This window comes from Artemia franciscana, chromosome 14, assembly GCF_032884065.1.
Source record: "Artemia franciscana chromosome 14, ASM3288406v1, whole genome shotgun sequence".
Taxonomy (NCBI): Eukaryota; Metazoa; Arthropoda; class Branchiopoda; order Anostraca; family Artemiidae; genus Artemia; species Artemia franciscana.
In genome coordinates, this window is record NC_088876.1 from 25,543,922 (window position 1) to 25,569,829 (window position 25,908).

The 25,908-nt window shown below is 35.5% G+C and overlaps 1 protein-coding gene across 1 annotated transcript in view; it reads right to left on the reverse strand.

Moving 5' to 3' along the window:
• LOC136035499 (glutamine synthetase-like) overlaps positions 1-24,282 on the reverse strand; it is a 66,077-nt gene extending 41,795 nt beyond the window's left edge. The window contains exon 1 of the mRNA XM_065717331.1: positions 24,140-24,282. The gene's annotated coding sequence lies outside the window, so the exon portion shown is untranslated. The remainder of the gene's footprint in view (positions 1-24,139) is intronic.
• Positions 24,283-25,908: the final 1,626 nt, after the last annotated feature.

A 25,908-nucleotide genomic window follows, 5' to 3' on the forward strand; every position in this document is an offset into this window, starting at 1 on the left:
CGCATACAGCTTAATCCTTATAATGACGTCAGTCGACAAACATGACGTCAGTCGACAAACAAACATGACGTCACTCGAAACACACACACACACACACACAGACAACTTATTTTTATATATATAGATATGAGGGGGTTCATCCCCTCGTCAGTACCTCGCTCTTTACACTAAAGTTTAAATTTTGTCCCAATTCCTTAAGAATGACCCCTGAATCACAAAAGCCGTAGAATAAATAGTTGAAATTACTAAAACTGCTTTAGCGTAAAGAGCGGGGTATTAGAGGAGGTGAGCCCATCATATGCATAATAATTTCTGTTTGTTTTAAGTTTTAATGCTTCTCCTTACTTTCAGTTGAAAAAACAATTTCATATTTATTTTGTCATTGTTTTTTTTTAAATAATGCTAGAAAATCCTGCCCTCCCTTCATGAAAATTTTCTTCCCCCACGACAAATTCCTCCAAGAAAAGTTCCCCCAACATATCTCCCTCTCCACAATCCCCCCCCCCCCCCCCCCAACCTAAAAATCCCCCTGAAAACGTCTGTATACTTCCAAATAACCATTACTATATGCGAGCACTGGTCAAAATTTGTAACTTGTAGCCCCCCTCCCCCACGGGGACTGTGGGGGAGTGAGTCGCTCCCAAATACATAGTTATAAGGTTTTTCGACTACGGTGAATAAAATGGCTATCGCAGAATTTTGATCCGGTGACTTTGGGAAAATAATTGGCGTGGGAGGTGTCCTCCAGTTTTTTGGGTCTCTTAAAAAGGGACCCAAAGGACTTTTCATTTCCGTTAGAATGAGCCCTCTTGCAAAATTCTAGGACCACTGGGTCGATACGATCACCCCTGGGGAAATAAAACAAAAAAAAAACAACAAAAAAACAAACAAATAAACACGCATCCGTAATCTGTATTCTACAACAAGGTTCTTTAATACGCTGAATCTGATGGTGTGATTTTCGTTAAGATTGTATGACCTTTAGGGGGTGTTTCCCCCTTTTTTCGAAAATGAGGCAACTTTTGTTGGGTAAAACTAATCTTGATGAAACTTATATATTTGAATTCAGCATTAAAATGCGATTCTTTTGATATAGGTATCAAAATCCCATTTTTTAGAGTTTTGTTTACTATTGAGCCGGGTCGCTCCTTACTGCAGTTCGTTACCACGAACTGTTTGATCATAGTAAACTCTTTAGGTGTAAAGCACGTATTTTTTTTTTCACGGATTTTGACCATCGCTGTTCCCGGTCTGAGCTACAAATTCTTCACAAGAAGAATTTGATTTTATTGAATATTTTAGCAATTACTATATTTTCAACATTTGCAGATGATGGATTTTGCTATGATCTACAGCCCTAATCGGCTTATCTTCAGTGTTTATAATGTGCTTGTAGGTATCTCTACTTAACGCAGTTACACTTGCTATAGTCAATCTGAAGAACAATGCATCGTTTACGTTTCGCTCCGCTTGAATAATTATATTCCTTGGAAAATGAAGCAGTAGTGGTTGAAGCAGTATGAATGACCCTTCACATTAGGTTTCTTTTCTTTATGATCGGGTTCAACCTCTAAGTCATATCTATTACGAATATTGTTTTATTTTAGTATCCGCACATATACTTGAACTTTAAAGATACTTGTGGAATTCAATTAAGTGAATATTTTGACCCTGTATCCAAGGGCTGTCTTCAGCACAACACGAAATATACATATATATATATATATATATATATATATATATATATATATATATATATATATATATATATATATATAATATTTATATATATTTGGTGTTGTGCTGAAGACGGCCCTTCGACACACCGTCAAAATATTCACTAAATTGAATTCCACTGTTCGATCCTAAGAAATTGCTGATGTTGAACATATTCGCCACTTTGAAATTATATCGTTTTTTTTTTTTTTTTTTGGAAGAAACAACAGCACAAAAGGTAATGTGACGGCCTGGTTGCCCTATACTCACTTTGTTTTAGGTCTCCCGAAGAGACTAACATAAAATTCTCTATTGATGGAAAAACAAAATAAATTCAATCTGTGGTAATTAGAATTTACCAACAATGCAAAGCTAAACTTATTTCTGGTTCCTTGTCTAAGTCTGAATTACTCAAAAACAACAATAAAATAACAGCGTAGTAATTACATGGAATAGGATTGCATCAGATGCACTGGTACATTGTTCCTTAAACTAGGGGGCTATTAAGGTTTCTATGATTTATTATCTATTATAATTTGTTCAAGGCGCAATTCGTATGGAATGGGCTCATAACCTTCGGAGGGAGCTCATTCAATTTCAACCTGAAAGTTCTCACAAAGGTATTAACAAATCATGAAGGCATTATATTTCGGCCTTTGGAGTATATTAAATAAAATAGTTGGTCAATATTGATCAGAGAGCAACCAGTCTTCCCATACTCATTTTTCTCCAAATTTGTCAGATCAAAATTTTGACCAAGATATTTTATTCAATATAATCCAAAGGCAAAAAGTAATACTTTTGTGATCGACAAAGCCTCCTTAGCCCCCAGGACAAGGGCTGTAAGCTATGCAAGTTGTCCATTTATAAAAAATTTAAAAAGTTTTTATGACAAGAGTCATAAAAAGTATATACAGGAACTAAATTATATACAGGAACTCTTTATTGAGCTTTGCATTTAGTTGTTTTATTTTAGGAAGGTACTGATATTAGAAAACTATTAAATAGAGCTCCCACCAATTTTAGTGAGAACTATGTAAAAGTAATTGACCTTCTAGTTGGAGTGGAGAGCGTTATAACCTCCTTGAATTTTCTGTTTGCTGCACAGTTCAACTCTCTGGCGCACATTCAGCCAGTCATCTTCAAAAGCCAATACCCCCTCCCCCTAATAACCCTAAACTTTTTTTTAAGCAATTTCTTTATGATTTGAATATCATTCGTCTGACTTATGACATTATGACCTGCCTATCCCTTTCCCTGAATACGACCCCACCTAGCAAAATAAGACATTGTGGGAACACCACACAAAACTTAGAAAAAAAGTACATACCACCGTATAGCATTTAAAAAAAAATACTGTATAAATTCAATATAATTAATGGTTACTTCAGACTTATCATCTTGATAACTATGCCGTTGTTTATTTTACCATTAGGTCATTTCCTAATTTCCTAATTAATACTAATTAGGTAATTTACAATCATCAATTAGGATAAGGATAAAAACGAATGGTTTGGGTTATTTTAGCAAAGAATAAGAATTCAAAGCAAATGTTTATTCTAGTTAACCTTATCAAATCGTAAATAATGACGTAAGAAGAAAGAATGCAGAAACAGCATCTAAAAACTTGTATTCTTCTATACTTCAATATTTCTATACTTGGACTTCTATAATGTAACTTCTATACTGGATGTTGATATCGGCGAACGGTGTTTCTTATAAGATCTACTTTTCAAGTTTAGATTTTATTAAGCCCCAAGGAATACTGTCGATGTCTCATGCGAAAAAAGTATGAAGTGCTGTAATGAATGGCTCAAAACTTCATAAAAAGCATTAAACATTATTATTGGTGAAATAAAATACTATTGCGAAATATTTGCGTAACTTTTTTTTCTTTCTTGTTTTTTCTGGATATACTCACAATTCAAGTTTTCAGCTAAAAGGCCTACTTGAATTAAAATGGAATAGTTGTGGGCAACAAGTAATAGCTAATTGTAAAAAAAGCCAAGACAGATAGTCCAATTCAGTGAGAAGAAAAACCTAGTATTAATTCCCCCCTCCCTCATTGCTGACGTTAACATCTCCCACTTAAGCTACATCTCTCATGTCATTCCGCAATGACGAACTAGAGTCCGTTGATTTTTGAATTAAAATGGAATAGTTGTGGGCATCAAGTCTTGGCTAATTGTAGAAAAAGCCAAGACAGGTTGTCCATCAAAACACTTAACAATAATAATGCACCAATAGCTGTACGACTATGCCAATAGCACCAATAACTCTACGACTATGGCACCTCACAGAGCACAGAATTTTGAAATAGGGGTTGTGTGTAATCGGCAAGTGATTCTAAGAACCAAGGCAAACAATCTAACCAAGTGATTCTAAGAAACAAACCATATAAGGCAAGTATTAACCAGAGAACATCTTTACCATGCGTCAATGAATGCCCCTTGCCTCTCCACTATCTGTGCTGTTAAGTATAGGAATATACTCTCTAATATTTCAGAGAGAAAATACTGGCATTAATAGGGGGGGGGGGGGGTATATAGCTAAGTCAAGCCCCAATGAACCCACTTATGAAGCTTTATAATACATTCACTTCCCTTGATGACCTGCCTTATCAATTGAATTTACCACACCCCTAACATTACCTGTAAATTTTTCATTATAGTCATTTTAGTCGTAGTTGTAGTAGTGGTAGTAGTAGTAGCTGTTACATTAATAGTATTAGTAGCATGAGCAGTTGTAGTGTTAGTAGTTGTAGTAGCATCTACAATTAGTGGCAATAATTACTGAAAATACTGGCAATAATAGGGGAGCAGGGAAGGAAATAAAAATATGTTTTGATATTTATCTGAAGGCTCGTATAGATTCTGGAATATTGGGAAGAAAATACACTTTTTGAACTAAAAGCAAAAGCCACGATAGCTAAGTAGCAATCATAAGTCTCTGTGTATAGCTAAGTCAAGCTCTAATGAGCCAACTTATGAAGCTTTATAATAAGAGCTCTTATTCACCGTATATTTTGCAATGACTATGTACATCTTTGCAAGTGCATAAATACAAATTATATTCTGATCCTCAGAAAGCATAGGAGGGTTCAACCCCACTCATTTTTAGTTTTTGCTCGACTTGAGTTTGACTCAGTTACCCATCAGTTATTAATCTCTGTTCGTTTGGTTAACCTCTGTTCGTTTAATTAATTTAATTAAACTTTCAATTATTTTAATTAAACCTTAATAATGTATTTAATAATTAATTAATTAGTTAATTAACTAGTTAATAATTAATTAATTCGATTAATTTAATTCGTTTAATTAGTTTAATTAATCTGTTCGTTTAATCTCTGTTCGTTTAATTCGGTTCATTAATTTATTTATGGCTGTTATTTGGTTCTTTTCCACTTGGAAAATTATTTAGCTTGATTTTTAATCTTTTTAGTTTTATTTTTAATAAAACTCTGTAGTTTAAATTACTATAAATATGTTGGAGGAAATTCTTCAACAATTTTCGGTAACACACACCCTTTCGTAAATCTAGACACAAATAGTATTGTGTGATTTATTTTGCACATCCTTAATTTTGCCTGATAAATAAACTTGATACCATTCTCAAAAAGTTGAAAATGTTATTCTGACAATCTGGATGTGCTTACGCTATGTCTTGATTAAGCCCCAAATTCCCCTCAACAGTCCATAAAAGTTCCACATTAATGCTGCAAGTGCCAATAATATAAATTCTACAATAATAGTGCTGCTACTCATGATCAAACAGTTTGTGGTAACGAACTAAGGAGCGACCCGGCTCAACTATAACCAAAACTTTAAAACACGGAATTATTATAACAATCGTTACACCAAAAGAATGGCATTTTTATGCTGATTTTAAATATTTAAGTTTCTTTAAGTTTATATTTACCCATCAAAAGTTACGAGCCAGAGAAAATTTGCCTTATTTTAGGAAATAGGGAGAAACGCCCCTTAAAAATCATAGAATCTTAACGAAAATCACACCATCAGATTCAGCGCATCAGAAAACCCTGTTAGAGAAGTCTCAAGATCCTATCTACAAAAATGTGGAATTCTATATTATTTGCCACAAGACAGATCACGGATGCGTGCTTATTTGTTTGTTTTTTTTAGTTTTTTTTTCCAGGGGTGATCATATCGAGCCAGTAGTCCTAGAATGTTGTAAAAGGCTCATTCTAACAGAATTGAAAAGTTCTAGAGCCCTTTTTAAGTGACCAAAAAAACTCGAGGGCACCTAGGGCCCCTCCCGCGCTCATTTTTTCCCAAAGTTACCGGATCAAAAATCTGATATAGCCATTTTATTCAGCATAGTCGAAAAACCTAATAACTTTGTCTTTGGGGACGACATACTCCCCCACAGTCCCCGTGGGAGGGGCTGTAAGTTACAAACCTTGACCAGTCAAACAGTTCGTGGTAACGCGGTAACCCGGCTTAATAGTTAACGAAGCTCTAAAAAGCGGAATTTTGATGCTAAAAGATACATCAAAAGAATCGACTTTTAATGCTGATTTTAAATACACAAGTTTCAAATTTAGTCTTTTTCATCAAAAGTAACGAGCCTGAAAAAAATTTGCCTTATTTTGGAAAATAGAGGGAAATACCCCCTAAATGTCACAGAATCTTAATCAAAATCCCAACATCGCATTCAGCGTATCAGAGAACCCTACAGCAAAAATTTCAAACTCCTATCTACAAAAATGTGGAATTTCATATTTTTTGCCAGAAGACAGCTCACGGTGCGTGTTTGTTTGTTTGTTTTTTTCTTTTACTTTTCCAGAGGGGTCATCGTGTCTTCCAAGTGGTCCTAGAATGTCGAAAGATGTCTCATTCTAACGGAATTGAAAAGTGCTAGTGCCCTTTTTAAGTGACCAAAAGAATTGGAGGGCATCTAGGCCCCCTCCCACGCTCATTTTTTCCCAAAGTCAACGAATCAAAATTTTGAAATAGCCATTTTGTCCCACATAGTCAAAAACCATAATAACTATGTCTTTGGGGATGACTTACTCCCCCACGGTCCCTGGGGGAGGGGCTGCAAGTTACAAACCTCGACCAGTGTTTACATATAATAATGGTTGGTACATACGTTTTCAGGTTTTTTTTTGGTTTTAGGGGTGGGGATGAGGGTAGGGGGCTATGTGGGAGGATCTTTCCTTGGAGAAATATGTCATGGGGGAAAAGGAATTCAACGAAAAGGGCGCAAGATTTTCTAAGATTACTATAAAAAAAAAAACAATGAAAAAATAAACATAGAAAAGTTTTTTTTTCAGTTGAAAGTAAGGAGTAGCATTGAAACTTAAAACGAACAGAGATCATTACACATATGAGGGGTTCCAAAAATACTTTAGCATAAAGAGCGAGGTATTTAGGAGGAGATAAATACCTTGCTTATTATGCTATAGTATGTTTAGTAATTTCAATTATTTATTCTACGGCCTTTCTGATTCACGGGTCATTCTTAAAGAATTGGGACAAAACTTACGATTTAGTGTAAAGAGAGAGGTATTAACGAGGGCACAAACCCCCTCATATACATAATAAAAATTTAAGAATACAAAAGTTTGTTAAGTAGGTTAATTCTTAAGTTAAGTATATTTTTTACTAATAAAAACATTTGTTAAAAATTGAAATTTATAGTTGCCTTTTTATGTAACCAAAAATTGCAGGGCAACTAGGCCTCCTTCCCCACCCGTTATTTCTCAAAATCGTCTGATCAAAACTAAGAGTAAGCGATTAAGCCAAAAAACGAATTAATATGCAAATTTCATTGTAATAATTTATGTGTAGAGAGGCAAAATCAAACATCCATTAATTCAAAAACGTTCAGAAATTACATTAAAAACACTAGTTTTTTTAACTGAAAGTAAGGAGCGACATTAAAACTTAAAACGAACAGAAACTACTCCGTACATGAAATGGGTTGTCCCCTCCGCAATCCCTCGCTCTTTAAGCTAAAGCTCTTTGCCACAATTCTGCTTTTTAAAACAATTAAAAGCTTTAGCGTAAAGAGCGAGGGATTGCGGAGGGGACAGCCCATTTCATATGCGGAGTAATTTCTGTTCGTTTTAAGGTTTAATGTCGCTCCTTACTTTCAGTTAAAAAAAACTAGTTTTTTTTATGTAATTTCTAAACGTCTTTGAATTAATGGATGTTTCATTTTGGTTCTCTACATAATGGTTATTGGGTAGTGTACGGACGCTTTCAGGTGGATTTTTTTGACCGGAGGAGGGGTTGAGGGGAGGGGGTTATACGGGGGAAACTTTCTACGGAGGAATTTTTCATGGGGAAAGAAAATTTCCATGAAGGGGACGCAGGATTTTTTAGCATTTTTTTAAAAGAACAATGAAAAAATAAATATGTAAATGTTTGTTGAACTGAAAGTAAGGAACAGCATTAAAACTTAAAACAAACAGAAATTATCACGCATATGAGGGGTTCACCTCCTCCTAATACCTCGCTCTTTACGCTGAAGTGATTTTATTAATTTCAACAATTTATTCTACGGTCTTTGTGACCGTGTGATTCTTAAGGAATTGGGACGAAATTTAAGCTTTTTTTGTAAAGACCGAGGTAGTAACGAGGGGGGAACCCCCTTATATACGTGATAAGAACCTACGAATATAGAAGTTCGTTACGTAAGTTAATTCGTAAGTCAGGTATATTTTTACTAATAAAAACGTTCGTAAAAAATTAAAAGTTTTAGTTGCCTTTTAAATAACCAAAAAATTGGAGGGTAACTAGGCCTACTCCCTCCCTCCTTTTTTCTCAAAATCGTCCGATCAGAACTATGAGAAAGTCATTCAGCCATAAAAATAAATTAATATGCAAATTTCGCTTTAATTATTCATGTGCAGAGAGCCAAAATCAAAACAAGCATTAATTCAAAATGTTTAGAAATTAAATTAAAAAAAAAACAAGTTTTTCTTATAAGTGAAAGTAAGGACCGATATTAAAACTTACTAAATGAAAAAAACTAATTTTGTTAGCTGAAAGTAAGGAACGACATTAAAACTTAAAACGAACAGAAATTACTCCGTATATCAAATGGGTTGTCCCCTCCGCAATCCCTCGCTCTTTACGCTAAAGCTTTTAATTGTTTTAAAAAGTAGAATTGTGGCAAAGAGTCAAACTTTAGCGTAAAGAGCGAGGGATTGCGGAGGGGACAACCCATTTGATATACGGAGTAATTTCTGTTCGTTTTAAGTTTTAATGTCGCTCCTTACTTTCAGCTAAAAAAATTAGTTTTTTTTTTATTTAATTTCTGAACGTTTTTGAATTAATGCATGTTTGGTTTTGGCTCTCCGCACATAAATTATTAAAATGAAATTTGTATATTAATTCTTTTTTTGGCTAAATGGCTTTCTCTTAGTTTTGATCAGACGATTTTGAGAAATAAGGGGTGGAGAAAGAGGCCTAGTTGCCCTCCAATTTTTCGTTTACTTAAAAAGGCAACTAGAACTTTTAATTTGTAACGAACGTTTTTATTAGTGAAAGATATACGTTACTTAAGAATTAACTTACGTAACAAACTTTCATAATCTTATATTTTTATTATGTATACGAGGGGGTTTGTACCCTCGTTAATACCTCACTCTTAACACTAAATCGTAAGTTTTGTCCCAATTCTTTAAGGATGACCCCTGAATCAGAAAGGCCGTAGAATAAATAGTTGAAATTACTAAAAATACTTAAGCATAAAGAGCGAGGTATTTATCTCCTCCTAAATACCTCGCTCTTTATGCTAAAGTATTTTTAGAACCCCTCATATGCGTAATAATCTCTGTTCGTTTAAGTTTCAATGCTACTCCTTCCTTTCATTTGAAAACATGTTTTCATGTTTTATTTTTCCTAGTTTTCTTATAGTAATGCTAGAAAATCCTGCGCCCTTTTCATTGAATTTTTCTTCCCCCATGACAGATTCCTCCAAGGAAAGATCCTCCAACATAGCCCCCTCCCCTCAGCCCCACCCTCAAACAAAATAAAATCCCCCTGAAAACGTCTGTACACTTTCCAATAACCATTACTATATGTAAACACTGGTCAAAGTTTGTAACTTGCAGCCCCCCCCAGGGATTGTGGGGGAGTACGTCATCCCCAAAGATATAGCTATAATGGTTTTCGACTATGATGAACAAAATGGCTATCTCAAAATTTTGATCCGTTGACTTTGGGAAAGAAATGAGCGTGGGAGGGGGCCTAGATGCCCTCCAATTATTTTGATCCCTTAAAAAGGGCACTAGAACTTTTCATTTCCGTTAGAATGAGCCCTCTTGCGACATTCTAGGACCACTTGGTCGATACAATTACCCCTGGGGAAAAAAAAAAAAAAACAAAAAACAAATAAACACGCACCCGTGATTTGTCTTATGGTAAAAAGTACAAAATTCCACATTTTTGTAGATAGGAGCTCGAAACTTGTACAGTAGGGTTCTCTGAATACGCTGAATCTGGTGGTGTCATTTTCGTTAAGATTCTATGACTTTTAGGGGGTGTTTCCCCCTATTTTCTTAAATAATGCAAATTTTCTCAGGCTCTTAACTTTTGATGGGTAAGACTAAACTTGATGAAAATTATATATTTAAAATCAGCATTAAAATGCTATTCTTTTGATGTAGCTATTGATATCAATATTCAATTTTTTAGAGTTTTGGTTACTATTGAGCCGGGTCGCTCCTTACTACAGTTCGTTACCACGAACTGTTTGAAAACGAATAGAAATTACTCCGTATATGAAAGGGGCTGTTCCCTCCTCAACGCCTCGCTCTTTACGCTAAAGCTGTTTACTGTTTCAAAGAGAAGAGTTGAGAGAAAGAGTCAAACTTAGAAGGCCAGGACAGGAAGGTCTAAAGCTTAGGACAGGAAGGTGTCCCTTAGAAGTAGCCCGTCAAAATGGTGGTTACAAACTTGGGAAAAACACTGCATAACTAAAATTCAACTCCACCTAAATGACAAGGTACAAACTGTGCTTGCGGCTTTTCCAAGGGATTACATGAGGGACTTTCAGGAATTAAAAGAGATTTTTCAGCGATTTGAGTAATTTTTGGATCACCTCTGGCAAAACTTCACAAGTAAAAATACAAGAAAATTCAAAAACTTGTAAAGAATACCCATACAGAGTAATGAATATACGACAGAAATGATTAAAATTGGGCGAATAAAGCACAATAGAGGATGCCGAAGAAATAAAAGAGGAAACAGGGGATCTTTCCAAAACACGACGAAGGAATATTTCCTAGAAAACAAAACATAAGTGTTTAAAATGTGTCTAATAGAAAAACAAACTGAAACAATCAAAAAATAGCAAGTTTGGTAGAGCCTTATGTTAAGATTAACGAAGAAACTTCAAATGCAGCGAGAACAAAACTGGGAGACAATAAAAGGAGTAAATACAATAAAAGGAGTAAATACAATAAAAGGAGACAATAAAAGGAGTACACTGTAGACAAACGCATATTTTCATATAAAAAAAATTGAAGCTACTTGCTACCACTGTGGTACTTAGAGGCATTTCGTGGTACTTAGTGGTACTTGTGGTACTTAGAGGTCCCCATTAGAAATGGTCAAAAAACATATGAAAAAACAGTTTGGGTTATGGTCCCTAATAAAATAAAAAAAATCAACTGAAAGTAAGGAGCAGCATTAAAACCTAGAACGCAGAAATTATTACGCATATGAGGGGATCCGCCCCCTCATATGAGAAAGTTCAAATTGTGTTCCAATTAGAAAAATTCCCCCTGAAAACATCCGTATGCTTCTCAATAACCAATACTAAATTCAAACAATGGGTAAAGTTCAAAACTTTCAGCGCTTCCCCCAGTTACTGTGAACTCGTCTTCAAAGACATAGCTATTAAATTTTTTGACTATGCTTAACCAAATTTTTTACCTTAAAATTTGATGGGAATGACTTTTGAATCAATTAAGCGTGGGAGGGGGGGGACGAGTTGCACCACAATTTTTTTGGTCACTTAAAAATGGCAGTAGAAATTTTAATATATATTCAAATGAGCCCTCATGTGATATTCTAGAACCACTAGGTTGACAAAATCCCTCACGGGAAAAAAACAAAAAAGAACAAATAAATAGACATACGTTCTTCTTCTGGCTAAAATACAAATTCCACGTTTTTGCAGCAAGCAAAAACATCTGCAGCAAGCAAACCTCTGCAGCAAGCAAACAAGCAAGAAAAACAAGCAATGAGCTTGAAACCTCTTCAGCATGAGTAGTATGAGCTTGAAAACTCTGCAGCAAGGTTCTCTGATGTCCTGAATCTGATGGTGTACTTGCCATTTAGGTTATATGACTTTTAGGGGCTGTTTCCTCTTATTTCGAAAATAAGGCAAATATTCTCGTAATCTTTGATGGGTAGGAATAAACTTGATGAAAATTATATATTCGAAATCAGCATAAGAATTTGATTCTTTTGATGTATCTATCGGTGCAAAAATTCCGTTTTTCGATTACTATATCGCTTCTTACTTACTGTCCGTTACTTCGAACTGTTTGAAAAAAGTTTGAGGGTTTACGGGATCATACAAAATGCAACTGAATGAAAAATAAGTTGAAATTGCCATTGATTTTTGCAGCAATCCAGCTAATTTTTGCATAAATTAATGGTAATTAAATAATTGAATATTTAATTATGGAAATAAATGATAAATTAATAGAAATTAAATAAATAAATAAAATAATTAAATAATTAATCGTTATTAATGGAATATAAGTCAACTATGCCCACATAGTTACAACAGTATACTATTATGGAGATAAGTGCCCAAGTCCGTGAGCATGGGTTAGAATTGAAATTGCAAAAAAAAAATGTTACGGTCCCAAAAAAAGTTTTAAAAGCATGTCTAGGGCCCTCTCTTTGTGCAGATTTTCTTGAAGGGGGAGATTTCAGAGACTCTGGGAGCTTATTATCTCTGGAGGTGACTTCTAAAATAATGTGGGAAGGCAGGGTATTATGTAGGAAAGTGAGGAACGCAAAATTGGCCAGATTAACTTGTCTAGACAATAAGACACGTAAAATTTCAGTTTGGAATAAAAATTCGTAATTTTTACTCCTAAATTTTTATTCCTAAAATGTCTTTAAACTTTTACTCATTACTCGTAATTTTTTCTCCTAAAATTCTTAATTTGTTGTGCCCTATTTTAGAAAAAGCTAAATATAAAGCGTTTTAATTACCAATCAGAGGCACCGATAAGTAGGCAAGAGGATGATGTACATAGTGTGCTAGAAAAGATTAAAAGTGAATCTAGAGTGCGTACCTTTTCTTGAAAAAAAATCGAGTTCAATATGAAAAAAAACAATATGGGATTCAGTTTTCACTTAGTAACGATTGATAGATTTCCTAGGCAAAAGTAAAGATAACAAAAATAGAATAGAGAGATGAGAGACACAATAATAATGTAAAAATGGATTGTTTGATAGTAGACAATATAGTCTAATTCATATGTGATGATGATATATTTTGTGTGACTGGGAAATTGAAAAAAAAAGAAGTGAAAAAAGAAATACTAAAAGGAAACATAATTTGAAAATTCAGTCGACAATGACTTATGGTAATATTTCAGAAAAGTTACCTCTATTAGCTCCAAGCTACAGGAGGAGAAAAGGACTGAAAGGCTGCAGTAGATGATCACCCTCTTGGCAAAAATTGAAATAATTGGGAGGTAAGATTGGTTGCACTGCAAGGGATTTTGGTACAGTTAAGTATTCTTGAAGACAAGGTCAGATGTTTTTTTATTTAATTATTGTTTTTATAAATGGGTGCACTAAATACAAGCCATATATCCTACAAGATTCCTCAACTTAGGTCACAATAAAGTGAACATACTACTCACTGCCTTTTCTGTTGACTACTTTATCTAAATGCAATAATAATTTCACTTTAAACATGCCTCCTCTTTCTTATGATCACATATATAGGTCTTATGAGATTAAAATTACTTGGTAAAGGTCTAAAATTTAACGCTTTTAGAAGGAGACATGCTAGAACAAAGATAGAAACAATGGTAAATTTGTAGATGTTTCGGTAAATTTATAGTGGGCTATACAATTTAGCTAGGATGAAAGTGAAAACGTCATTTGATGCCTTTTTTATGCCCTGTAATAATTCAGTAATTACTTCTGGGGAAATTTTTTCTATACCCAGAAATAGGAAAAGTATATCATCCTTAAGGGTCCACAAAGGGCTTAAAATTGATTTTCGAAGTTACTGGAAAACTACACATAAAAAGGGTTTAATTGTCATGTTCACCTAATTACTATCTCAGTAAAGGATATCTTTTCAAATTTGCTTAGATATATAACACACAGTCAGACACACAGGTGGGTAAGAGAGAGAGACAAAACACATAAAAATACACAGAATCAGACACAAAAACGTATGAAACACAAGCACAGAGACAGACAAACACAAAATCAGACACACAAGTCTGATGAGAAAGAGACAAAGAAAAAAACAGAGTCACGCACATAAAAATACCAAGACAGGTATAGAGACAAATAAACAAGTAGTCAGACACACAAGCTTGGTGAGAGAGGAAAAGAAACACAAAGAAACAGAGTCAAACATATACACAGTGAGGCACGGAGCCACGGTGAGAGAGAGAAGACAAAAAGCACACACAAACAAACAGAGCCTGGCAAAAAAACACGAAAAAGACAGGCACAGAGACAAACAAACACACAGTGAGAAACACAGGCACTGTCAGAGAGAGAAAAAACACACACACACAAACAAACAGAGTCAGTAACACAAACAAACAAAGACATGCGTAAAGACAAGCAAACACAAAGTCAGACACAAAGGTACGGTGAGAAAGAGAAAAACACGCAAACAAACACAGAGAGTCAGACACAAAAAAACACAAAGACAGACACAGAGACATGCAAAAACACAATCAGACAAAGAGGCTTGGTGAGATAGAGAGAGAGAGAGAGAGAAAGAGAGATAGAGAGAGAGAGAAACACGCACAAAACAGAGTCAGACAAACAGAGACAGACACAGAGACAGGCAAACACACAGTCAGACATACAGGCATGGTGAAAGAGAGAAAAAAAAAACACACAAAAATAAGCAGAATCATACACAAAAAAACATGAATGACAACCACAGAGACAGACAAACAGAAAGTCAGACCAACAAGTCTGGTGAGATAGAGACAAAGAAACAAACAGTCACGCACACAAAAACACCAAGACAGGTACAGAGACAAATAAACAAGCAGTCAGACACATAAACACGGTGAGAGAGGGAAAGAAACAGACAAACACAAAGAAATAGAGACAGGCATACACGCAGTGAGAAATACAGCCGCGGTGAGAGAGAGAAGACAAAAAGCACAAACAAACACACAGAGCCTGGCAAACAAACACAAAAAAGACAGGCACAGAGAAAAACAAACACACAGTCAGAAACATAGGCACAGTCAGAGAGAGATAAAAACACACTCATAAGCAAACAGAGTCAGTAACACAAGTAAACAAAGACAAGCCTAAAGACAGGCAAACACATTGTAAGAAAAAGAGCCACTGTGAGAGAGAGAAAGAGAGACAGAGAACAGACAAACAAAGTAAGAAACATACACACAAAAACAGACACAGAATCAGGTAAACACACACTCAGACACAGAGACACGGTGAAAGAGATAGACAAATCACACAAAAAAGGCAGAGACAGGCAAACAAACAGGGACAGTGACAGAGAAAGAGAGAAACACGCGCACAAACTCAGAGTCAGGCACACAAACAAACAAAGACAAGCACAGAGACAGGCAAACAAAAAGCCAAACACACAGGCACGGTAAGAGGGAGACAAAAACACAAAGAGTCAGACACAAAAACACAAAGACAGAGACAGGCACACACACATTTAGACCCACAGTGACGGTAAGATAGATTAAAAAACAGACACACATACACAGACACACACATAATAAGACAAGACAAGAGACAGACAAACACACACTCACAAACAGAGGCAAGGTGGAAAATAGAGAACTACATGTATAAACACACAGTCTCAGACACAAAAACGCAAAGACGGACACAAAACAATAAAAACACATATTCAGACACAGAAGCATGGTCAGAGAGAGAGAGAGATAAAAAACACACACAAACACACAGAGTTAAACACACAAACACACCAAGACAGGTAAAGAGACAATTAAACGCATAGTCAGACACACAGAAACGGTGATAGATAAAAAGTAACTCACGAATAAAAGGAAGCAAAGACAGACAAACACACAGTCTGGCACACAGCCAAGGTGAGTGAGAGAAGCCAAAGAGCACACACAAATATACGCAGCCTGGTAAACAAACACACAAAAGACATGCAAAGAGACAAAACCCCACAAAGTCAGACAAACAGGCACTTTCAAAGAGAGACAAAAACACACACACTCAAACACAAAGTCAGGAAAACGAAAACACAAAGACAGGTCCATACACTGTCAGACAAAGAGCAAAAGTGAGAAAGAAAGAAAAAAACACACAAATAGACAAAGTAAGACACATACACTCCAAAGACCGACACAGAGACAGGCAAACACACAATCAGACACACAAGCACGATGAGAGAGAGAGACAAATCACATAAAAACACACAGTCAGATACACAAACACACAAAGAAAGACACAGAGAAAAGTAAACACGAATTCAGACACACAGACACGGTGAAAAAGAGAGAATAATAAACAAAAAGACACAGAATCAGACACAAAAACACATGAAAGACAACCACAGAGACAGACAAACACAAAGTCAAACACACGGGTCTTGTTAAAAAAGAGACAAAAAAACACACAGAGTCGCACACACAAAAACACCAAGACAGGTACAGGGACAAGTAAACATGCAGTCAGACACACAAGCACGGTGAGAGAGGAAATGAAACACACACAAAAAAACGGACATACACACAGTGAGGCACACAGCCATGGTTAGATAAAGAAGACAAAGGCCTCGCAAAACAAACACACAAAAGGCAGGCACGGATATAAACAAACACATAAACAGAAATACAGGCAGTCTCGGAGAGAGAAAAAAATAAACACACAAACAAACAGTCTGTAACACAAACACACAAATTTGGCATAAAGACAGGCAAACACACAGTCAGACAAATAGCCATTGTGAGAGAGAAAGAAAAACGGTGAAAGGGAGAGACAAGACACACAGTCAGACACAAAAAAACAAAAAGGGAACAGAGACAGGCAAACACACAGGCACAGTAAGAGGAGACACAACGCACTCAAAAACACACAGAGTCAGACACACAAACACAAAGACAGACCGAGAGACAGGCGCACACGTATTCAGACACATAGGCAAGGTGGGAGAGATAGAAAAACAGACACAAAAACTCACAGTCAGACACGCAGGCACGGTAAGAGAAAGAAAAACACACAAACACAGAGAGTCAGACAAAAAACATAAAGACAGACACAGAGACATGTAAAAAAACATTCATACACAAAGGCATGGTGAGAGAGAGAGAAAACACTTACAAATACACAGAGTCAGACACACAAACACACCAAGACGGGTACCAAGACAAGTAAATACACAGTCAGACAAACAGAAACGGTGAGAGAAAAAATGAAACAAACAAACACAAAGATACAGAGACAGACAAACACAAATTCTAGCACCACAGCCATAGTGAGGGAGACAAGACAAAAAGCACACAAAAACACACAGAGCCTGGTAAAAAAACACACAATAGACAGGCACAGAGAATAAACTACCTACGGTCAGACACATCAGCAGGTTTGAAAGAGAGACAAAACATGCACTCTAACACTTAGTCAGGAATATGAATCTACAATGACAGGCACAAAGGCAGTCAAATACAAATTAAAACAGAAAGTCAGGGCGAGAGAGAGAGAGAGAGAGAGACAAAACACACAAAAAAACAAAGTAAGACAAATAAACACCCAAAGATACACACAGCGACAGGCAAACACACAATCAGACACACAGGCACGGTGAAAGAGACAAAACACATAAAAACACATTGTCTGATACACAAACAAACAAAGAAAGGCAAAGAGAAAAGCAAACACAGAGTCAGACACACAGGCACGGCGAGAGAAAGAAAAAAATACAGACAGAAATAAAGAGTCACACGCACAAACACAGAAATTCTGATGAAATACAGCCACACAAACACAAGAAAAGATAGGCACAGAAGCAGGCAAACACAAAGTCAAACACAAAGCCACGGTGAGAGAGAGAGAGAGAGAGAGAGAGAGAGAGAGAGAAACACAAACATATAGAGTCAGATACACAAAGACATGGAGAAAAAAACATGCAGAAACATAGAGAATGAGACACGCAGCCAAAGTGAGACTGAAACAGAAAAACACACAGTAAGAAACATATGCAAGTGAAAGATGGACAAAAAATACACACACAAACACAGAGAGTCCAGAACACAAAAACACGAAGACAGACACAGAGACATATAAACACGCAGTCGGACACACAGACGGTTAAAGACAGACAAAAGCACAAAAACACACAGAATTATGAACAGGAACACCCAAATACTGGCACAGAAAAGGAAACACACACTCACACACGCACGCAGAGTGAGAAAGAGAGAGGGATAAAACACACGAAAACACATAGAGACAGACGGAAAAACACACAAATGAAGGCATAGAGACAGGCAAACACACAGTCAGACACACAAACACACAAAGACAGGCATAGAGACACGCAAACACATATTCAGACACAAATACACGGTGGGAGCGAGACCATAACAAACACAAATACACAAAGAATCAAACATAAGCCCTAAGACAGACAAAAAGACAGAGAAACCAAACAGTCAGAAACAAAGTTGCGGTGAGAGAAAGAACGCAAATCCCATTAAAAAACATAAAGTGCGCAAAACCCATTAGCAAACTTAAATTGCCAGAAACACAGAGACACAGACAGAGACAGACAAACACACTCTCAGACACACTGGCACGATAAGAAAAAAAGAAAAAGACAGACAAACACATTGATTAAGACTCCCAAACACAAAAAGACAGACAGACTGGCAGCTAAACACACAGTCAGAGACAGAGAGTTGTCTCTGACAGAGTCAGAGTCAAGACATAGACAAAGACAGACAAACACACTCTCAAACCCACTGGCACGATGAGAAAAAAGAAAAAGACAGTCAAACACATTGATTAAGACTCCCAAACACAAAAAGACAGACAGACTGGCAGCTAAACACACAGTCAGACACACAGACATGGTATGAGGGACAAAGAGAAACATCTACAAACACATAGATTGAAACACACAACCAAACTGAGACTGAAACAGAGACAGGCAAACACACAGTAAGACACACAGGCAAGTTGAGCATAAGAGAGAGAAAAAAAAACGCAAAAACACATAGAGTCAGACATGTGAAAACACAAAGGCAGAGACATCCAAACGCACAGTCGGACACACAGGTACAGTGAGAGAGATACAAAAAACACAAACACACACAGTCAGGTAAACAAACAAACACATAAAGACAGGCATAAAGAAGGAAACACAAACTCAAACACAGAGCCTTTATGAAAAAGAGATAAACAAACACGCACAAACAACCAGAGTTAGACATATAAACACCCAAAGGCAGATACAGACACAGGAAAACACACCCTCAGACACAGAAGCACAGTGAGAGAGGAACAAAAACATTCAAAAATAAAATGTCAGATATATGGACATGGTGAGAGATAGAGAGATAAAACACAAACGCATAAAGTCCAAAATATAAACACGCAAAGACAGATTAAAGAGACAGGCTGGGTTACTTTAAAATAACTCAAACTAGTGGCAGTAACAAGAAGGCTGAATCTACTGAATTTGTGTGTTTGAGTGTGTGTTTCTCTCTTTCTCTCTCTCTCTCTCTCTCTCTCTCTCACCGTTCCTATTTGTCTGTGTTTGCCTCTCTTTGTTCCGGTCTTCTTTTTGTGTTTATATGCCTGATTCTATGTTTTTGTATGTGATTTTTCTCTCTCTCACTTTGTCTTTGTGTCTGACATTGTGTTTGCCTGTCTCTGTGTCTCTCATTGTTTTGTATGTTTGACTGTGTGTTTGTGTTAGTTTTTTCTTTCTCTCTCTCTCTCTCTCTTCATGGCTGTGTGTCTGATTGATTTTTTACCTTCTTTGTCTTTGTATGTTTGCTTGGCGGACTCTGTGTGTTTGTGTGTATTTTTTCTCCCTTTTTCACCGTGCCTGTGTGTCTGACTCTGTGTACTTTTTGTGTTTATTCTCTCTCATCGTGCATATGCTTATGTGTGTTTACCGGTCTCTGTGCCTTACTTTGTGTGTTTTTGTGTCTAACAAGTGCCAGTCATTGAGTTATTTGGTGCCTTATTTTAGTTTTTGGTGCTCTGGTCTGTCAAATTCTAACTATGAAATGCAACATCCCCGCAGTTTAGATAAAAAAAAAAGATTTTTTTTTGTGACTTTTTTCTTTTTGACGTTTTTTCTTCAAGACATTTCTTTTTCTTTGCGATTTTTTTTCTTCGAGACGTTTTTCAATTTCAAGACATTGTTTTCTTCTTCCCAACCTTTTTTCTTCGAGATTTTTTTTCTAGCTTCGAGATGTTTTATTTTCTTCGCGTCTTTTTTTCTTTGTGACTTTTTCTTTGCGATTCTTTTTCTTCCGGACGTTTTTAACTTTGCAACGTTGTTTTTCTTTGTGACATTTTTTCTCTGAGGCGTTTTATTTTTCCGAGCGTTTTTTCTGTGACATTTTTTAACTTCTAGACGTTGTTTTTTCTTTGTTATGTTCTTTCTTCGAGACTTGTTTCAACTTTGAGACCATTTTTCGTAACATTTTTTCTAAAAAGGGGGGGGGGGGGTATGGGGCTCAGACTTATTCATTACGATACCGTGTCTATCCATTTCTTGTTCAAACCAAAAAGGAAAAATTTTAAGGGGAGATGGACCCTTTCGCATTCTAATGTCTATTCTACTAAAAATAAGGTATGTTAAGGCTCGGGTTCAAAAATAAGCGAAAGACTGAACACAAAATTTTAAAAATATACAGTAGGAGGGTCAGGGGGCAAGTGAATCGCAATATCTAACAAGTCATGCAAGATTACGTCATCTTTGCAAGTAAATATTGGACCAAGAGAATTTTTCTTACATCTGGGTCTACCCCTGATCAACTAGCAGGCCCTCAACTCTAACAAGTCAAGTGAGATTACGTAACAAACACCTGCATCTGCATCTTGAGGAAAACATTTGTATGAGTAAACGAACCTTCCCTATTGCGTAACATACAGGCTTATAATAAACCTATTTCTACTATAAAGGCCCCGGAACCAAATCAAGTCACGCAAGACTATATTACCCTCAATAAATTTAACAAGTCATGCGAAACGTATTGTGTAAAAAAACACCTGCATTTTCAAGAAAATTAATAATACCTTCATCTTAAGGGAATCGCAGTTAAACTTCTTTGTGACCATAACCCATTAAGGAAGAAAAGAGTAGCGGCTATGAGTCTTTTTAAACCCTTATTGGCCCCACTACTGATAGCTTTATATTCCTTACGTTCGAAAGTAATCCATAAATGTAAAACTGCCTCTACGTACAATTCCATGCTGACTTCTTGCTATTTGTACTTTCCAAACATATCTTTTAAGCAGTTCCGAAAAAAGAATTGACATGAATTTACCAGGGATTATTACTGTTATTAGTCGCTTTTCACATAACATCAGTGCTACTTGTGTGACAATTCTCTCTGCATCAGCATCTTGTTCCAAATGTGTGCTGCAAGTGGGATAAAGTGAACTTAATCTAATATGTAGATTTTTTTCAAAATTTAGAAATTTTGTGTGCACGTATAAGCTGGACAAACCCATTCTCTTTTTCTATTCTTATCAGTTTTATCATGCAGCACTAGGACACCGAGTTTCTTGAGAAGGGAATTACAGACGTGAGAACAATATCCAGGGTAACCCTCCTCTGGAAATGTATATCCCACCCCCCATACCCTGATTTAAATAACAGTTTTCTTAAACAAAAGGACAAAGGGAAAGGTAATTTTCAAACTTTAGAAGTCAGTTTCCCTTTGAATTACCAGGGATGGTAATTCAGGGATGAATTACCATCCCTGGCAATTTTTAATTTATTTAAGGTTTCTGCCTTAATAATACAAAGAATTGTTCAGATTTTCTTGCCTATTCTTTGTCGACAAATGCCCAACGGATAAGTTAATACTACTAACTTTATTTTTCGAATACTTTCAAATTTGAAACACAGTCGCTATTTAAATGTGGGGATTAAATCACAATATAATGTAACACGATCTGTGGTAATACTTTGACATATTCTGTATCTTTACTTAGACATCGCTTTTGCGCTGCCTATGATTTTTGTTTTGGCTGTATGTGGCCTGCCAATATCAATGCTATTTATTAATATAAAGCGGCGAACCCACAAACGAAACAATTTAATAAAAATCACAAATGATTTTTCAATAAATGCCGTATATTTAAAGCTTAGTACAACAAATTAAATCTTAGAGTTAAAATCCATTCAAAATAACGAGCAAATGAAAAGCCCGATACCCGGGGCTGTTAGAATAGAGCTTGGTTTAATTATGAGATTGAACATCCTGTGGTGGGTGTGGGGGTTGGGGGAAGTGGAGGAGATATGTGCTGCAGCATTAGTCGTGAATCTGGCTGAAAAAACCGAGTGTATGCAACATTTACCTTCGCCCACTCAAAACTTTATATACTGCCGTCTACAACAGCTCATTGCTGACAATTTTAGTAAAAATAAAACACCAATAATTATTTGTAAGATTAGTTAACTTGTGTTTATATGTATTACCTTATGTTTTTAAATTCACCAAGTAGCGTGTTTGTTAATTAGTTACTCTTCTTCAATACTGTTTGAATGGCACATAATTCAATAACAACCCCTCTTACCCTCCCCCCTAATAAAATGCTGTAGCTACGCTCTTGGAAAAGAGTATTTTGGTCCAAGTGAACCACCCTTTGGCACTCCGATTGGGACGAATCTGATTTCAAATATATATCTACTTCTAAAATAAATATGGATCTACTTTTACTTCTAAAATATATATCTACAAATGTATATCTTCTTCTAAAATGCGTAACCAAATCATGTCTTTTAGAATAGGCTGTCTGAATGATTTGCCGTCCTTGGACCAGGGCTGTACGCACAATACTACCCTTGAAACACAATTTTAGAGCTTTTGGTATCCAGAACGAAATGACTGTCCATAATTTTGGTATCCAGTGCCGAATGGGAATATGGGGGGAGGGGTTAGAAGGATGATTGGACTGTCTGTGATCACATTTTGATATTAAAAGGGTCAGTAGCTACTAGAATTTTTGATTAAGTTGACTGTCTTCCAAATTTATGACGTAATTCATTCCACAAATCCATAGTGGGAAAAGATCAAAAAGTGAAGAAAACAAAAAAAAATGTCTAAATAAAAAAAAAAATTACTAAGCACTAGCTATAAAAAAAAATGTTTTTAAGTGTAATTAGAGAGTGACATTAAAAGTGAAAACGAAAATAAAAATATTTTTTGTTTAAGAACGGCTAATGTTCCCTAAACCCTCAATTTATGCACTAAAATGTGACCATTTACATCTTAGATTCTTCATAGTGAATTTTCTAGCACAAGAACTTATAATTTTTAATTATTATTATAATTAAATTAAATTATTATAAAATTATAATTATAATTTTTAATTTGATTGCATTTTTCAAAGGATCATTTTATCATGGAAGTGGCATTAGAATTTTTTTTAAAAAGTCCCATTTGAAAAGAACCTAAAACTTTAGGCCCTCCATTTTAAGCAAATAAAATATGAAATTTTAGCAAACCATTTTAAGCTGATAAAAAACGACATTTATTAGCTTTAAAACGAAATCGCAGTTTTTATCAATTCTTAGTGCATAACAACAACGCTGGCCCAAATAGGGCCAAAGATGTACCAGCTAGAAATTCTGATTTAACCAAATTGTTTAGACACATGATTCCCAGCATGGGGTGCAGTAACCACCGGTGGGGCAGGGCAATGTTTTAGTGGGTCAACAGGCATAACTTGCAAAATTAACATAAATGTTTTGAAGTTCCATTAAGGAGAGCAGTTATGTGTCTTTAGATTTATAACAGATCTCCTATTTCGACAATTTTGTCAATGAATTTTTGCGAAAGAATGGGGTTATCTATAACGTTGATACTTTACAAGAGCTTGTCATAAGAAGTGACAACGAAATGCTAAGACAACGAAACAAGAATAATGTGAAAAATCAATTAATTTGATTAATGTGAAAAAAATAATGTGAAATGTGAAAAAAGAATGCGAAAAAAAGGTGATTTACTTACTTTAATGTGAAAAAATAAGGTCACTGAAAATATTTCGATTGAGACTTCCTTTTAGAATCCTCACTGTAAAAAGAAGAATAAACAAAACTCAAAACAAAAAATTAAATCGAAGGATCACTTTCTCACTTGTATAGGTGGCTGGGCAAAATAAAACGACGAGTAATACAAAGTCAGAATTAATAAGAACATTTAATGCTGGAGCATATACAGTGCTTCGCTTAATTCTGACTTTCCGTATTTTTTGCTTCATCATATTTTGTAACCTAATGAAGATTCAGATAATTTAAGTTCTGGACTTGGTTAAGCTTTTAAAAAAGACTCTTATAAAATAAATTCTCAGACAATAGTTTGATATGCACTTCAATTACGGGGCTTTGGTTCAGTCCACTAGTCATAAATCTTTTTGCTGTTTAAGTGAAAAGATGATTCCATTTCATTTTTGGTTTCCAAGTCCATCTTTTTTTTTCTTTTTTTTTGCATAGAAGGCGGCTGAGTGCAGGTCATCACCAAATAATTGCATTTCCTTTCTTTTTGTACCGGCCATAAATCACATAACCTTATTTTTGTCTTATTTTACGCAGGAGACGACGGAGTGCAGGCCCTGACCAATATATTTGTATTTTCATTTTTTTTTTTTATTAGCCGTAAATCACTTCGTTTTTTGAATGTTTTTTTTTTTACACAGATGACAGTGGAGTGCATGACATGAGCCATGACCGAAATATTTGCATTAACACTCTTTTTTTTACTGGCCGTAAATCATATCGTTTTTTGTCTTTTTTTGCACAGAAGACGGTTGAGTGAAGGTCATAACCAAAATTTTGAAATAGTATTCTTTTTAGCTGTCCAAAAATCAACTTATTTTTTGTATTTTTTGCACAGAAGACGGTGGAGTGGAGGTCATGACTAAAAATATGGGCAATTAAAATTTTTTTTTTACTTTCCGTAAATCACATCGTTTTTTTACACAGAAGATGGCGGAGTGCAGGTCATGACCAACATATTTGCATTTTCATTGTTTTTTTACAAGTGGTATATCACTTATTTTTTTTTTTTTGCACAGAAGACGATGGAGTGCAGGTCGTGGCCAAAATATTTGCATTTGCATTCTTGTTTTACTGGATGTAAATCACCTCGGTTTTTGTTGTGTGTGTTTTTTTTTTTTTTTTTTTTTTTGCACAGAAGACGATGGAACAGAAGACACAGGAACCGGTGGAGTGAAGGTAATGACCAAAATTTCTGCATTTTCATTTTGTTGTTGTTGTTTTTTTCACAGAAGACGGTGGAGTGAAGATAATGACCGAAATATTTGTATTTGTATTCATTTTTTACTGACCATGAATTATTTCGTTTTCATATGTTCTTTTTCTTGCACAAAAGACACACAGTGAAGGTGATGACCAATATATTTCCATTTTTATTATGTTTTACTGGACGTAAATCACCTCTTTTTTTTGTTGTTGTTTTTTTCACAGAAGACGGCGAAGTGAAGTAATGACCAACATATTTACATTTTTCTTCTTCTTTACTGGCCGTAAGTTACAAGGTTTTTTTTTCTATTTTTTTTTTTCACAGAAGACGACGGAAAGGTAATGAGCAAAATATTTCTATTTTCATTCTTGTTCTACTGGCCGTAAAGACCAAAATATTTGTATTTTCATTCTGGTTTTACTAGCCATAAGTCACCTCATTTTTGTTGTTGTTTTTTTAGTAGTCCCAACCCTTTTTTCTCAAAATTCCTCTTTAGGTTAAAGTTGAGTTTTCTCGGG